The sequence below is a fragment of the Drosophila erecta genome, unplaced genomic scaffold (genome assembly GCF_003286155.1).
Source record: "Drosophila erecta strain 14021-0224.00,06,07 unplaced genomic scaffold, DereRS2 tig00000021-arrow-pilon, whole genome shotgun sequence".
Lineage (NCBI taxonomy): Eukaryota > Metazoa > Arthropoda > Insecta > Diptera > Drosophilidae > Drosophila > Drosophila erecta.
Window position 1 is genome coordinate 8091745 of NW_020825198.1, and position 15210 is coordinate 8106954.

Here is a 15210-nt window from a genome sequence, read left to right on the forward strand (position 1 = left end):
AAAATCCGATTAAGATAAGTTCAGTTATGGAATTTAGAACTTCAGTCTTTGGACATTTTTGAATTTCTACATCATAACATCAGAAAAATGACAAAAAATATAAAAAAAATTTAATTTCTAAATTTGAATGCAGATCTTTAGAGAATTGCTCCAGAAACATTTAGAGGTATGCCACTTCAAAATCCGATTAAGATAAGTTGAGTTATGGACTGTTGAACTTGAGTCTATAGACATTTTTGAATTTCTACATCATAACGAACAAAAAATTTGAATGCAGATATTTACAGGAGTGCTCCAGAAATATTTAGAGGTATACTTCGACATTTAATGCCTTAAATCCATTGAATTGAACAAATTCAATGCCGCACCAATGTAATTGCTACTATCTCTGCACAAACGATATTAAAATCCGTTCTAACTAATTCAATCTAGAAACGCTTTCATCTGCTCAAACAAAACCCAGGAAAAATGTAAAAAAAAAAAGAACCCCAGAAAAGCCATTAAATCGAGCTCACATCGACTTCAAAGCTCATTAAAACGATTCTCCACCCGACAGAAAGAGAAAGAAAGAGCGGAAAATCGGGGAGCCAACTGCCCCCAAAAGAATCATAAATCATTGCTGAAATTTTCATAAATTTAATGAACATTAAGTGTGCCCCACGGCTTGGGCGTGTGGCACGCAGGGAAGGGGGCAATCGTTACATGACTTCCACTGGACACCAGGACATCGAAGGAGGAAACGAGAGGCAAGAAAGGACCCGAAATGGCAGTCATCAGTCAAGCGTAATTCAATGTAAAGCGATATACCGATTTCCACGCCCACTTCTCACATGCGATTTTTACAGTACAGGGAAAACCAGCTTGATATTAAATGCATAATTTATCCGATTTGGATGCTCATTGAAAACTAACCTTTTTCTAAATACTTCAATAAGTAAGTGACTTCTACTTTTTAAACCACCATAAAGGTGGCGAATGACTACGCTTTTCTCTGAGTGCAGGGCCACCGCTGTGCCAGTGTGTGTAACTTGAGGCGAGGTGTGGGTGTCGTTGGACAGGGGGGCGCGGCGGGGGGCAGTTCTGCTATGGAGCCCAGTTTCGGTTGACAGCAAATCTGAATTTGATCACTTGGCAAACATTAAAAGCGCAACACAAGCGGCGGCGGCAGAGGGAAAAAGTGATTTATGAACATCCGTTGGGTGACCGAAAGACCCGATACTAGTCATCCCCTACATAAACCACACACCACCCCCACTGCAAATATTTCTCAGCCACCCACGTGATTCCGCTAATGCCATTCTTCATATGGCATTTTGTGTGTGGGTCGATTTACAAAAAACTGCATTCTACTCAGCTTAAATTTCACTTACTTGTGCAAGTTATTATTGCATTATTCGAAGAAAACTATTCCCAAACTCTCTTTTAACCATAACCAAAAACCTTTAAAAACACCATAAATTACATGAAAAGATACCCATCTATTTGAATTTCAGCGGTCATTTCAAACGCACAAGCTTATAAATAATGGTCTACATCGATAAGCAGGTATTTATTTATAGAATACGAAAAGTCTGTCCGCCGAGTAAAAAGCTTGCCATTTCGGAAACCAACACCTAACCCAAAATCCAATAAAAACGAAGATTACTGGCGAGTGGGGCCGTCTTTTAAAATTATTGACATTACTCGTAGTACCGCTTGTTATGCCAACTTTTCTAATTTCTAAACAAGCCTCAGAGCAACAAAAGCGTCGACAAGGAGCAAAAAATAAAAGTTTATCAACGCGTAAATTGGCCATGTCCATGAGGAAACATGGTTGAGTGGCTAAAAGGGGGAGGAGGGGCGGCAGCTTTATAGCGCGGGCTTTGGCCTTTTGACTAACGGGAATGCCACTTAACGAATCACACAGTATAAGGCGCCTTCCGCCCACTTTTCTTCGCTTTTCCAGCTACCCCGCTGTCACTTGGCTTTCATCTTCCCGACTGGTTTGGCTGTTGTTTTCCGCCCGCGCTTTTCTCGTCCTGCCATTTTTCGAGCTTTCCTCCCCATTTTCCTTGCCAATTTTTTGCTGCCTTTTTCGGGTTAAACTCTCGACAGGCGGGGGTTTTTCTTTTTTTTTTTTCTTTTTCCTTCGACTTGTTAAAAGTGTCAATTTTCGCTATACCAGCGTGCGTGGTGGGTGGTTTTGGATCGGATGGAAAACTGTTGGGTGGTAGGGCGTAAACTGTTTGTTTATGCTCACATGTCGTGGGCTGGAGGTTCTGGGACATGTCGCGGCTTATTGTGTTACACAGGAGCTGCTACTCCTGCTCCTCCTGCTGCTGCTCCATCTCGCAGTCCTTCCACTGATCCTGCCAGCCGAACCCCCCACCATTCCCCCATCGTCTCCTGCTGACAGCCTCCACCAAATTGCCAATTAAAATGTGCGACAAGTGGGTGGGAAACACTGAGCGGAAGCATTTTCCACCCATTCTCCTCTCGTTTTTTTTTTTTTTTTTTTTTGTGTTAGTTAACTTTGAGCCGATTATAGCCGTGTGGCAGCGCGGCCTAAGTGCAGGGCAAACAAAGTGATTTGAGCTTTGTCTGCCCCCTTTCCGCCCCTCCTTTTTTCAGTGGGCGGGGCTTTAACTTTTGGCTTTGCAAAAAGGGAAGCGAGAGAGTACAAGTGCGTCCCCTCTATAGTTAAAGGATACAAATCCTCGTTGAATAATTAAACAGCAAATTGCAGCAGGACAAAAGGGAGCAAGTGGCGGCGGCCGATCCCCATCTGGGTTTTTTAACCCCCAACTTACCTCTTTCTGTGCGTTTTTTTTTTCTTTTCTTGTTTACCTCATAAAAATTCTTTTGAAACTTACCTGCAAAAAACAGAGAAAGAGCAGAATAAGTAAGGGTGAGCCGATTGGTGATAAAAATTGGTTGGAAACAAGGGGATCACGGGGCCTGGGACATTATTATCACTGGAATCCCAAGAGTTCTAAATCTTTTCAACACACCCAAATCAAGTAAGCTCTAAGTGACACCAAGTTTTTAAATCGCATTGAACTTTGAGCGCTGTCTTTTGACAGACTAACCCTTGTTAGTCAACAAATTATTGGCTATTTTTAATGTGATTTCAGTGAAACTTGCAGGTGAGTGGTATTATTTGCGATTAAAGTAGGAAAACTCATTTCCACAGATGGTTTTATTGCTTTAAAGCCATCTATGTAGATTGCCTTTAATCTTCACCCATTTAATACGTTGAATGTGATAAAATCCATCCATCTATTGATAACAATCTTTCTGACTTTGCTCTAACGTAATTGGCATCTTTCAAGAAATCGTGTTCGGTTCATTTATAACACTCGTGCTCCTTGCAAAAAGCCAACAATTTGTCAAAAAAAAAAATTGATAGAATCCCTCACAAAACCCTCTGAACACAAAAATCCCAAAACAAAAAACCACAAACAAAGGCATTTCGAAGTGGGTTGAACAACTTGCTCCAATTTCGCATCCAAAACCAAAAAAGAAGAGCAGGAAACGTGTAAACTTCGTCGAAGTTCTCTATTCCACTCAGATAGAAATGCAAATATTGATGGATAGGCTGTGCCACTGGCAGCAGCAGCCTGCAAAATTCATAGACAGAGATTGATGATTGATAGCGTCACACATAAATATTAACAATTCATGGCGCACACAAGCTGCCGAAAAAAAAAGAAAAAAAAAACAGATCAGAAAACCCCAAAAACTTTTTGCTAAAAGCCTAGGAAAAGAAGAGGAGCGCCAAGCAAACAAGAGAATAGCAAAATAAACGAATCCCACGCAAAAGTCATGGAATATTAATGAAGCCCAACAACTCGGAAACAACTTTTACGGTCAACGTGTTGAGACCCCTTGAAAGGTGCAACACAACAGAGATTTCAATCCCCAAATTCTGTGCGGTTGCATAAATGAAATCACTGCGACAATAGATGGTGCAAAAGGTGGGTTGTGAATGCTACTTAGGTGCTGGTCACTCTTCAGGTGAACAAAAAACGCAACGTTGCATGCAACGCAGGGCCTCAAACGTGTTGAAAAAACTAACGAAATAAACAATGGGATTTCCAACACCAGAAATTTGAAAAGGAAATCATATTTGTTTCTTTCTGCATCCTAGCATTTCTGTAACTTTGTTGAGGCAATTGCGTTCTTTAAGCCTAAAGTGGTTTTTAAAACCTGCAACATCACAACGTTTTTTAAGTCATTTTCTATAAGAAATACATTATGGAAGTCGATCTGACTTTTGACTCAAATATTTAGGTGCTATATTTAGATACTATATACTGTATTTTAGTATTATAGTATGAGCATAGAATCCTCTATGGCCAAACCCACTGGTTCTCCAGCTACACACCTTTTTTTTGGATTATTTTGTTTCTTTTTCATTTGCATTTCAGTCACGTTTGACATTCATATTTGTTTGGGAATTATGTTTTGTTGCACACCCGGAGCAGAAAACCAGGAGGGAGCTGATTTTGGAGTCCTGGAGTGGGAAGAATTCCGTGAAGGCTTGCGTGTGCTATGGGCATTACCATTGTTGCTGCTGTTGTCGCTGCAGTTTCTCGTTTAACTTTGTTGACACTTCGTTTGATGAAGTGCGCTCTGTGCTCCGCTGCCAATTCTCTTGGCACCCCAAAACCCCCCGCTCAACCAGCCCCCAGATTCTTGGGCGTTTGCCCCCTTTGGCCCCCGGAACTGGCATAATTGAATATGTCTTCATTTCACGTTTCTTGAGTTTCCTCGACTATTTTCCATCTGCGTTCAGCTTGTTTTGAATTTTCCGGGCTGCGGAAGAGAGAAAAGCTGCCATCGATTGGGGAATTGAGAAAATTGAAAACGAGACGCATGATTGGGGGGCGGAAGGGGCTCAAGTATAAACGCGTTTGGCAGCTGATTGTGAACTATAATGATAATTGAAGTGGAATGAAAAATACAGCAGAAGCTGGTTAAAGAGCATCAAAAGCAGACACAACGTCTTCAGAAATATGAAAATTTTCACACCCCAATGCAAAGTGTCGTTGGCGGAAAGACTAAGGAAATTGCAAGTGAAGTTGATCAAAATTGATATGTGATGGCATTATAAGGAAAACTACACCTGCTTAATAAGATATTCCTAAGAAGACGAAGTTGTGGATGAAAAGGCTAAGTAAAGCATTTTTTCTTTCAAAACAAAGGCCAAGTATTCAGGCTGAAGACTTTTTTCTTTCAAAAACAAGAATTCACTTAAACACTAGCTAAAAGAAGTTGCCAAATACTTAAAAATTTAACATTAAGATGTATGCCCCTTCAAATTCCGATAAAGATAAGTTGAGTTATGGACTTTAGAACTTCAGCCTTGGGACATTTTTGAATTTCTACAATATCATAACGTCAGAAAAATTAAAAGAAATAAAATTCTAAATTTATATGCAGATTTTTAGAGAATCGCTCCAGGAACATTTAGAGGTATGCCACTTCACTATTTATAAGTGCTATAAGAAGATAAATTTCCCATTTTAGGATAGTCGCTCTGCAAAACAGCCTCAACCACTTACCGCACTTCAAGAAAACAATAAAATTGCAGACATTAAACTTCAATTTGGCCTGAAACACTGAAAATGTTACAGATACTAACAAAAAGGATGTCCTGCCGGCAAGAAGAAGAAGAAGACGAAGACAACCCCGGAAGTAGTAGAAGAAATTGTGGCGAAAGGGAGTGCAGGAAGCACTTGCATTTTATGCATTAATTCAAAAATCGTGTTCAGTTGAGAGAGCAAACCGCAGTAAGTCCTCTTTCTCCATTCCTTCTCAAACCATTTCGACCACTTCTTCCACTTTATCCCCACCAAAAAACCCGCAGGCCACAAGCAGAACGCTTCGAAAAAGTTGGCAACTCTGTCTGGGGTCGCCTCACATGTGTTGTTTTGCAAGTGTGTGCGTGGAAATGCAACCAAGCGTGGTATAAAGTTCCTTAGGCCGCCTCTTTCTCACCAAATTTCCCTTCCATATTCGACTCTGTTTTTTGTTGTTGCTCCCTTACCTCTAGGCTGTTTTTACACCTGGCGCAGAACTTCCACAAAACTTGAACTTTAAGTTGAGGAGTTAAAAAAAAACAAAGAAGCTCGAAAAAATTAATAGAAGATGGCGGTACTAAGACAGAGCCTGAAGAATGGGTAGAAAGACGTAGCAACTTTGTGTGAAGAATAGCATGAAAAAAGTTTATCCCAAGCACGCAAGCTGAATATTATGTGCAAAAATATTTGCGACGAATTAAGAAGTAAAAGAAGATTGCCAAAAAAAAAGAGAGAAAGAAGAAAAAGGGAAATAGGAGTAGAAACTTTAAGGACTTTGAAGATGGAGTGAGATACAACAAGAGCGCACATTACAGCACGTATGCTAACGAAGTAAAAACGGAACCGGAAATAAGAGGAAGTGCCGCAGACTAGGCAAATTGTTCCTAGAGGAGCGAAAACTTAAAAATAAAGTAATGAATGGAAAATGGAGGTTAAAAAAATCATAGAAAACTATAGACAAAATCTATCCAAATCTAAAATCAAATCTAATGGATTTGATGACTATTTTTCATATAAAACTCCTCCTTTGACGTTTTTTTTGGCTTAAAAGCAATATGCTACCAAAGAGTTTCCCCAAAGAGAGGGTACCAAAATATGTTTTGGTAACACAGCTAATGGCAGACAGAAAACGAGCAAAACCCCAAAAGAAGGCGGCTAAAGGACATGGAGTGGAGCAGAAGGAGGAACTGCACAGGAATCCAGAAGTGACAGACTGGAGGTTCAGGACTCCGCGACGTGTCAGCAGCATTTTTTTTTTGGCATGTCCTTGCTCTTGGCTCCTAGTTTTTTTCTGTTATTTGCGCTGTAGCTGGTGTTCCAGAGTTTTTGCTGTAAATATCATTAAGTCCGCGTACGTGCCAAATGGCAGTTTAATTATGGCAAGGAGTCGGCACCAAAACCATTCCAAAAAACGCAAGCAAACTCCGGAGGAAGGACTCCATTACCGCGAAGTTTGGGGAGCATTTTGCAATTAAAATAGATCTAACATTAAAACAGCCACGTTTTTCGTTTTTCCTATGCTGAAAAACTATCAAAAAAGAACAATAAATAGTAAAAATTTTCATTTGGCGGAGTTTTAATGAGCAGCGGATGGGAAAAAGGGGAATTCGGAGGCAGGATGCTACGAGGCATAGGTGTGAATTATTAGAGCCAAAGTTAATGAAGCTGTGAAGTGAAGCGATAGATGGGAAAAAAGAAGATATAAAAACAGGCAACGTGGAAGGCAAGAAATTTGAAAGAAAAGCTCCTGTTTGACAAGCTGATTAGATGTCAAAAAAAACGTGCCAATTACGAAAGTTGCGGCTGGTGAAATTTGAAGGATTAGTTGGTATAAGTTTGCAATAAAGTTTAAAATTGATAAGTAGAACTTTTACTCTTTGGCCAAAGCCCAATTGAAATTTAGTACTTCAAACCTTTCCAGGCTGCGATAAACAAATGATTTTTATATACTCATACACCTGTAAGAGCACTTGAAACTTTCAGAAATTGCTTAAATGAATGGTGTAATTTTCGAAATTAGTGAAGAATAGAGAGGGCTTTTCGGTTTTCTTAACTTTTCCGTTGATTTTTTCCTAGTTCCACATAAATTATTATCATTCTTTCTCTGACTTCACGTGCAGTCCCCATTCCCATTTGCCCCCCTGTTGAAGTTGAAGTGTTTCCATCGCACTTTTCCCTTGACATTTCAAGGGTTCTCCTGGTGCATTTGGAAAAAGTTTTTCCCGGCACACACATACACACACCGCCCACTTTTCTTTTTCTCACCATTGCACTTTTGCAGGCAAACTCCTTGCAACTATTATTATCAACTATTATTTTGTCTACTTAACTGTTCGAAAAAGAGGAGCAGGAACTCCAGCCCCTCCCCCTCCGCAACCCCGCGACACAAACACATACTTGAAATACCCACTTTTCCTCTACGGCTGTTGCCCAATTTGCGTAAACATTTATTACGCACTCCAAGGGAAACTTTTCTCGAATAATTTTCTCTCAACTATTCTGGTAAGCTTTGGGGGGTTCGGCCACGTGGAGGGTGTGGGTTAATAGGGGGAGGGTCTAACTGCCGGTGGGCGTGGCCGTTATCCTGTGCATAATTTTATGATGATAATTAATTTCATGTTTGCCACTGCAGCGAAATGAATCCTGCGGCTAATCGGTCTGCAATTGTATTTGGAAAATGGCTTCGCAACTATTTACTTGCCTTTTCTCGCTGAATTTATAAAATATTTTAATGGGATATATAGGACTAGGCTTAAGTATCCATAGGAATAGCTACTAATCAGTTTATTTTAACCCATTATTTTAAGTTTAATAAATCTATTGCCCTTAAAAATCTGTGGCCTTTGTTTTGGAACTTTAAGGACAAGGGGCGGAGATTACAGTGCACAACCATTTTCTTTCACATTTTGCGGTTACAACTTGTCGGGTTTTTGTCTTTTGATTACAGCTGTCGCCATCGCCACCAAATTTGCCGTCGCCCCAACCCTTTTTGTCTCGCAATTTTAACCCCACAAAACTTTCTTCAAGATTCCCTTTAGTTATTTGCCGGTTTTACCCTGGTCTTCTATCTAATAGCCCTTGGTACTTTAACCACTTCAATCTGCGATTTATACTCGAACTCGAGTTTGCTGCTCGCCATTTTTGCATTTCCCTGCTGTTTTTTATTCAGCCACACCCACTTTGCCCCCACTTTTTCATGCATCGAGTTTTATCGCCCAATGCTCATTATTCGCTGTTGTTGTTTTTTGCCAACTATTTTCGAAGTAATTCCCTGAGTTTTGTTGTTCGATTTTACTTGCCTCCAAAACAAAGTTTCCCCAGGCAAAATTTTCCGCCTTGGGCGTTGGTTTTTTGCTGACTAGGGGTTAGCTCTTGATTTTCTTAGGATGTTCTTATTTTTTTGCCTCTGCCCAATTTTTTCTTTTATTGTTATTGTATTGGCCACAACTGTTGCCACAATTTGAACTTTGTTTGCTGTGGCTTTCATTCCTTATTCCCTTTTCCTTGATTGGAAATATTTTGCGTTTATTTGCATGTTTACGGACAAGAAGGATTAAACGAAAGGGAATTGCGAGAAATATTTATGCCATTTTTGAATTATTTTTTCACTTTTTGATGACCGGTAACTTTTGAGCCCACGAGTTAAGGGTTGCACAAAAAAGGCCATGAAAAGCATCTAATAAAATGAAGGTAAATAAGAAGTCTAGAGCCCTTAGATTTTATAAGAGCTGGCAAACAATCGTTATTACTTGGTATCGAATGTGTCTTTTTAGCAATTGAAATAAGACTTGATATATATATGCTAAGTTTTTAATATCAATGTTTTCGACGTGCTTTTAAGCTATTGTTTGCCATCTCTTTATTACATTCATATTTGCTATTTGTTTACGTATAAAATCTTACCCAATAATAGTCCACAGGTTGGTTCAGAAAACTTACCTAAAAATAAAAGAAAAATACAAATATTATAATCACTAGCACCAATGCGTAAATATTTATAAGCTTTAGCACAACTTGACTTTCTCGAGAATTCTTAAAGCCAATAAGCACTTGCTGTGAGTGTAAATAGAATGAACATAAATCACTTTCAATCACCATAGTGAAAATAAATATTATCCAAACAAGGTAAATCAATTTAATCTCTCGACTGAGTCTGACCGGCTTTTCCCTCCAATAACCCCCCTATTTTTTCTCTCTATAAACCCACTTTTGAATGTCTGGTGGCGTGCAAACAATTTGTACCCTTCACCTGTGCGAAAACAGCTGGTACAAGTAGTGCTGAGAATGAGGCACTCGGGAACTCGAGCTCACTTTTTCACATCCCACACATATATGGCTAACATATGGCAGAAGAAAGCAGCCCGGGAAGCTTTAAATTACATCAAAGATTTACTTGTGGAGAAAGAAAAAATCCAGCCAAGAGACATTCCAAGGAAAAGTCCTTGGAAGGAGTGTCTGTGCAAGATGAAAAATAAATAACAATCACACAAAAATCAATATTGACAATGAAAGGGTGGGCGGCGGTGAGGCGATTTAATGGCTGTCTGGCTGCTACAAAAAAAACATCAAGAACAAAAACCAAACAAGTAGGCGTGGCACTTGGGCCATATGTTGACCCGTTGCTAAACTTACCCGGAAAATATATTAATAAAAGATGGGAAAAAGCAACACTGCACAACTTTTTTAATCAAGTGTCAACTGAAATCGAAAATTTGTACTTTGCACTTTGTTTTTTTTTTCTTTTTTTTTTGCAGGTTGCAGGCAGCCTGATGACAAGTTTATTTGTTATTTGGCCGATTTCCTGAACAGCTGTTGCACACCCCCACACAGATACCTCGCGCACACACACGAACGCACACACACACAGCGATGGAACGTGGTGAATATGGTTTTTGTTGCCTGGTTTTTAGCGCACGCACATTCAGCTCGAAACGATGTCGGATGCTGACTGAGAGCCAAGTTGGCAAAAAGTGTCCGAGACCAACCGACCGCCATGATTGAAAGCCGGCTGTGTGGCAGCAAAAAGTTCTCCTGGGAATGGGTGGTGCTATAGGGTGGCCATGTATATACATATATATATGTATATATATATCTACTATGGAGGGTGGTCCTTTGGTGGCTGGGGGATAGGAAACTGGACACAACCTGTTGAGCAACAAGGACGAGAAACGAGACGGGACGAGTCGAGCAAAGTCGAGTCGAGTCGAGTCGAATCGAATTCGAATGGAGATGGCAATGACAATGTCATTGAAAAGGACTTTGCCTCTGCATTCGACCATGAAAGAAGGGATGGTTTTGGGGTTAACAAAAAAGGGGGGCGGGCGTAACTCCCTACAAAATATGGAGCTTCGGCAGCCCACGCCCAAAGGAATCCAATAGAATGGCCCGGGAGAGCTTGGTTAAGCAACGAAATGAGTGGCGCAGACAATGCCAACTGTCATCGGGATATCAATTCATTTTTTTTCTACTCAGTTTTCTGTTTTCGAACGGATATGAAGCTGACAGTCAATTAATAAACGTTCGACACTTGGCCGCCAGAGGGCGTCAAAGGCTTTCACTTTCTTCAGCTTTCTCCACGTTCTTTGTGTGTGGTTTTTTTCTCTGCGTGGGTGGCATTTGCGTCAGAGTTTCCTCGTAATTAACATTCTGTATAAAGTTTTCGCTTTTCCCCGCATTTTTCTGGGGAATCGCAAAAAATGGCTTTGGGGAGCAGCTGTTTTATGCTTAACAGGTGCCTGGCTTCATTGCAATTTTTATGGGGGAGTATAGTTAAATAACAATGAATTGCTTTTAATTTCAGCTTGTTGCTCTGTATACACTGTTTTATAGATATAGGTAACTGTTTTTGTTACGATTTAAAGATTTTTATACTTAAGAGGGGTTATCGGGTTAAAGCATAGTAGCATTAAATTGCAAGATTAATGGGGATGATCTAAGAACTCAAGTCGTTCATAGGGTGTTTCCTTATTCGTTATATTTGATCTGTTTTTTCGGGATTTTCATTTCATCCCGTAAGCTGTACTACTTTTCATCGAAAACGCATCCATCATATCCGGCTTAGTCACTAACAGCTGCCCTCATAAACGAGTCGCACATTTGTCACACATTTTAATCTAATTAGGGCTCCCCTTGGATCTCGCCACCATCCCATTTTCCTTGCCAAGAACATGCAAATCAAACAAAAAAGTTGCCAAATTTCGCTTTTTCCCTTGCCTGGCAATTTTACTCCCTAAACACTCGTTATCATTAGCTAACAACACGACAAAAGGCAACAAAAAACCACTATTTCCAAAACATATGTCAAATAATAAAATAAAAACCAATCAGCAACAGCTGCAGGGCATTAACAATGTGAGAAAGAGACGAGCAGATTACGAGAAGAAAGAGACGGAAGAGCGAAAGGAACAGAGACAAAAGCACAAATTAGTTTGGCCAAATGAGCAAAATCAAATTCGCATTGCCAGCCACAAGAAATGTTCTACAGGATATAAAAGAGACACCAAAATGGGATGGGAAAACTAGTGGAAAATTACATTAGGGGAACATTTAGTGGTTAAGAGCAGTCAAAAAATGAATCTTCAAGCTACCAAAACATTCCATAAAATTTTATTGAAATGTGTTTATTCGTATATATTCAGCTAATTACTTAAAAAGAATGTATAAACGTTTGCTGCAAGCAAAGAAAATCGCACTTTAAAATACATATTTTGATAGAAATAATAAATGTTCTATATGCCGTTTTATTTCAACAACATTCCATCTCTTTCTTCGTCCACTCGCCTGGTGCAAATGCTACAGAATTTTTAGCTTCCGGTTGAAGGCAGAGGAGCGTGGCGAAAATTTTTGCACCGAGCGTTTGTTCTTCGAAATGTCAAGGATACAACAATTACGGTAGCAGCAACAACCACAAGGCCAGAAATCAAGAAGGCTAAGAGGAAGTAGCAGAAGTAGAAACGGATTCAGCATTCGTGGCAAGGACAAAGCGGCAACGCTGTCGCCGCCATCGAGAGAATGCTGTAATTAATTATTGTGGCGCACACATTGCGGCATGGTCGAGCATACAAAATGGCTACTTTGTTGACAATTCTTAGGGGGTGTTGTAATGATTGTAAGCAGTGGAGGGTGCAAGGGGGGAAGGGGAGGGGGTATAGCTTTGGGGAATTAAGGTGCTTTGCTATGTAGCAAGCTAGTTTACTGGCAACTAAAGATCGATTGCGACAAGCCGAACGCAATTGATTACACTTTATTGCGAAGCAGAAATGCAGCTGATAAGTATGCTATACAATATGCTTGGTTCGGGGATTCTTCCATCTCTTCATGTAATATTTTTATTACATACTTTTCAGCCAACGCAACGCTGCTTTAAAATCTCCAGAGATCAAACGTTAAAATATAATGCAAATTCGATTATATAATGTTACACAAAGACATTGCCAGGGTAGCTAGCAATAGTCAGTCGGAATTAATTCACCGTATCATTCGAGTTCATGGGGGTCACATTTATGCCGTGCACACGCTGCCAAATATATTACCCTTCACGAAATCTATTGCGGAATGTTTTATTATATTCCATTCGCCGCCGTTGTTGTTCTTCTATTTATAAATGACAAACGCAGAAATTTTCCCTGCATGGCGCCAAATGCCATCAATCAAACCAACAACAAAATACACGGCATTACGACACAAAACAAAATTCCCTCACAAAAAATGTAAGGTAGACGGCAAAAAATGCAAATACCCAAAACAGACGACAAATGACAAAAAGGGGAAGAGGCGAAAGAAAAAAAGAAGCGAAGGGCAACGAATTCCATGGCGACTGAAGACTGACAAGGAGTTTCAGACCAGAACTTCTCCACTAAGCCCGGGGATTCCAGGACCTTAAGAGTTACATGTTCACACACACACATACACATAACTGGCAGTCTGTAAATTAAAAGCGTTTAAAATGCGTGCTGCATACTTTTTGGGGCTGTCTGGCAGACGAGGGATGTCACTAAAGTTTGTTGCTCCCACGGCTAACAACTTTCTGCAACATGTGTGAGTAAGAAACTTTGGTCCTCGAACCGCTGGTCCACCACTCCTTTGTTACAGAGTCAAGAAAAATAAATGAATATGTATATATCTGTGTATGAGAATAAGACGAGCAATGGCAATCTGACAGGCAAATGCGTCTCTCATTAAGCCAGACACACTTACACACAAGCAGCTTAAGATGTCAGTCGAGAAACAGTTGGTCCCGGTCCAGGAACAAGGCTAAAAAAATAACACCAGGGCCAGGACCAAAGCAGCAAGTTCAGGACCACAATCAGGACCAAGCTGGCGCTTCGAGTTAATTGAATTCTGCGTAGTTTAAGTTATACGACACAGTCATAAACTTGGGCTCATATGCGTGAAACTCAAAGTTTTTGCTTGGTTATATATGCGGTGCGTGCACGCACTTTATGAGAGCTCCAGTTTTGGGGGTTAGGGCTTGGGGGTATGGGGCCACAGCTTTTAGTGTCATCTATGGAACCAAAACTGCTCGTGCCGCGTCACTTTAAGTGCTTTATTATATAGGCAGAAACATGAGAGATAACTTGGACGAATGGGGGAAATCTGGCAAAAAGATTGAATCCAGTAGAGCTGGATATGCAGTATTCCATATATTAATGCGGAAACTTTTCCAATCTTTGATATTTACAAAATTAACAAGTAAAGTATTGGGGTTTTCAGTTTCAGATGTGCTCCCTCTTTTATAATAATATTAATAATAAATGTATATTAAAAATAATTATTTTTTTGAAATTAAGAATCCTATGGCTTTTAATATTTTTAAAGGCGTTAGAAAATGGGATAACTTATTATATCTCAACTCTGCCCACACTTCACAGTTTGGTGAGCAGCTCAAAGAAAATAAATATATATTAAAAAAGATATATGCAACTTTGTAAGTATTTTGCTGAGCAAGTGAAGTTTGTCTGTGGATTTTTCATGTCTTGTAGTTTGTTATGACTGCATATGACTTACAGACACCACGTAAGCACACACTTCCACACACCGAACACACACACACACACACATCCGTACGAGGCACTTCCGTTACAAGCTACCCTTAGTCAGCTTCCTCGCTTTCCCCTACTCTTCCCCATTTTCCCCGCGCTTTTCCACGGACTTTGACAGGGACAGCCCACGACTTAATAACACTTTAAATTACTTTCATTTCCGTTTTTGTTATTCCAAGCGCGTCACTATGGCAGCTGGAGAAGCTGGTGGGTGGCAGCCCCTTTTCCACCCTGCCGCCCCCCTTTTAAGTGCACCCCTCTTTGGCTCTCAAGGCGTTTGCTTATTCTTAATTAAGTTGCCGCACTAGAAAGCCACAACAGCAGAGAAGACACTCCAATAAAGGCGAATAAGTGAAGAATAACTACAGCGGTCGGTCGATAATTAGTTTTTTGCCTTCTTAGACCTTTTCAAGTAGCAAGATAATTTGAAAGAACCAGCGAGATGTTATACTCTGGCATATTTGCATTGTTAATATAGCACATCCCTAATCGATCTTAGATATATGAATCTGAGCACATAGTTAGAGAAAACTTTCCAATCCAAAAAAACGCACTTGCTTCAAACAAAAAATATTTTGCAGTGTAATAAACGGTGTCGTTTGCAA

At 40.1% G+C, this 15210-nt stretch overlaps 1 protein-coding gene across 11 annotated transcripts in view; it reads right to left on the bottom strand.

Annotated features, from left to right (window-relative positions):
• Positions 1-15210, bottom strand: part of LOC6544279 (protein alan shepard) — a 125928-nt gene that overhangs the window by 33177 nt on the left and 77541 nt on the right. The window contains exon 1 of one of the 11 annotated variants that reach the window (XM_026977807.1): positions 10197-10545. The exons of the other annotated variants lie outside the window; for them this stretch is intronic. The gene's annotated coding sequence lies outside the window, so the exon portion shown is untranslated. Of the gene's footprint in view, positions 1-10196; positions 10546-15210 lie in introns of those variants that run through there. 11 annotated transcript variants of the gene reach the window in all.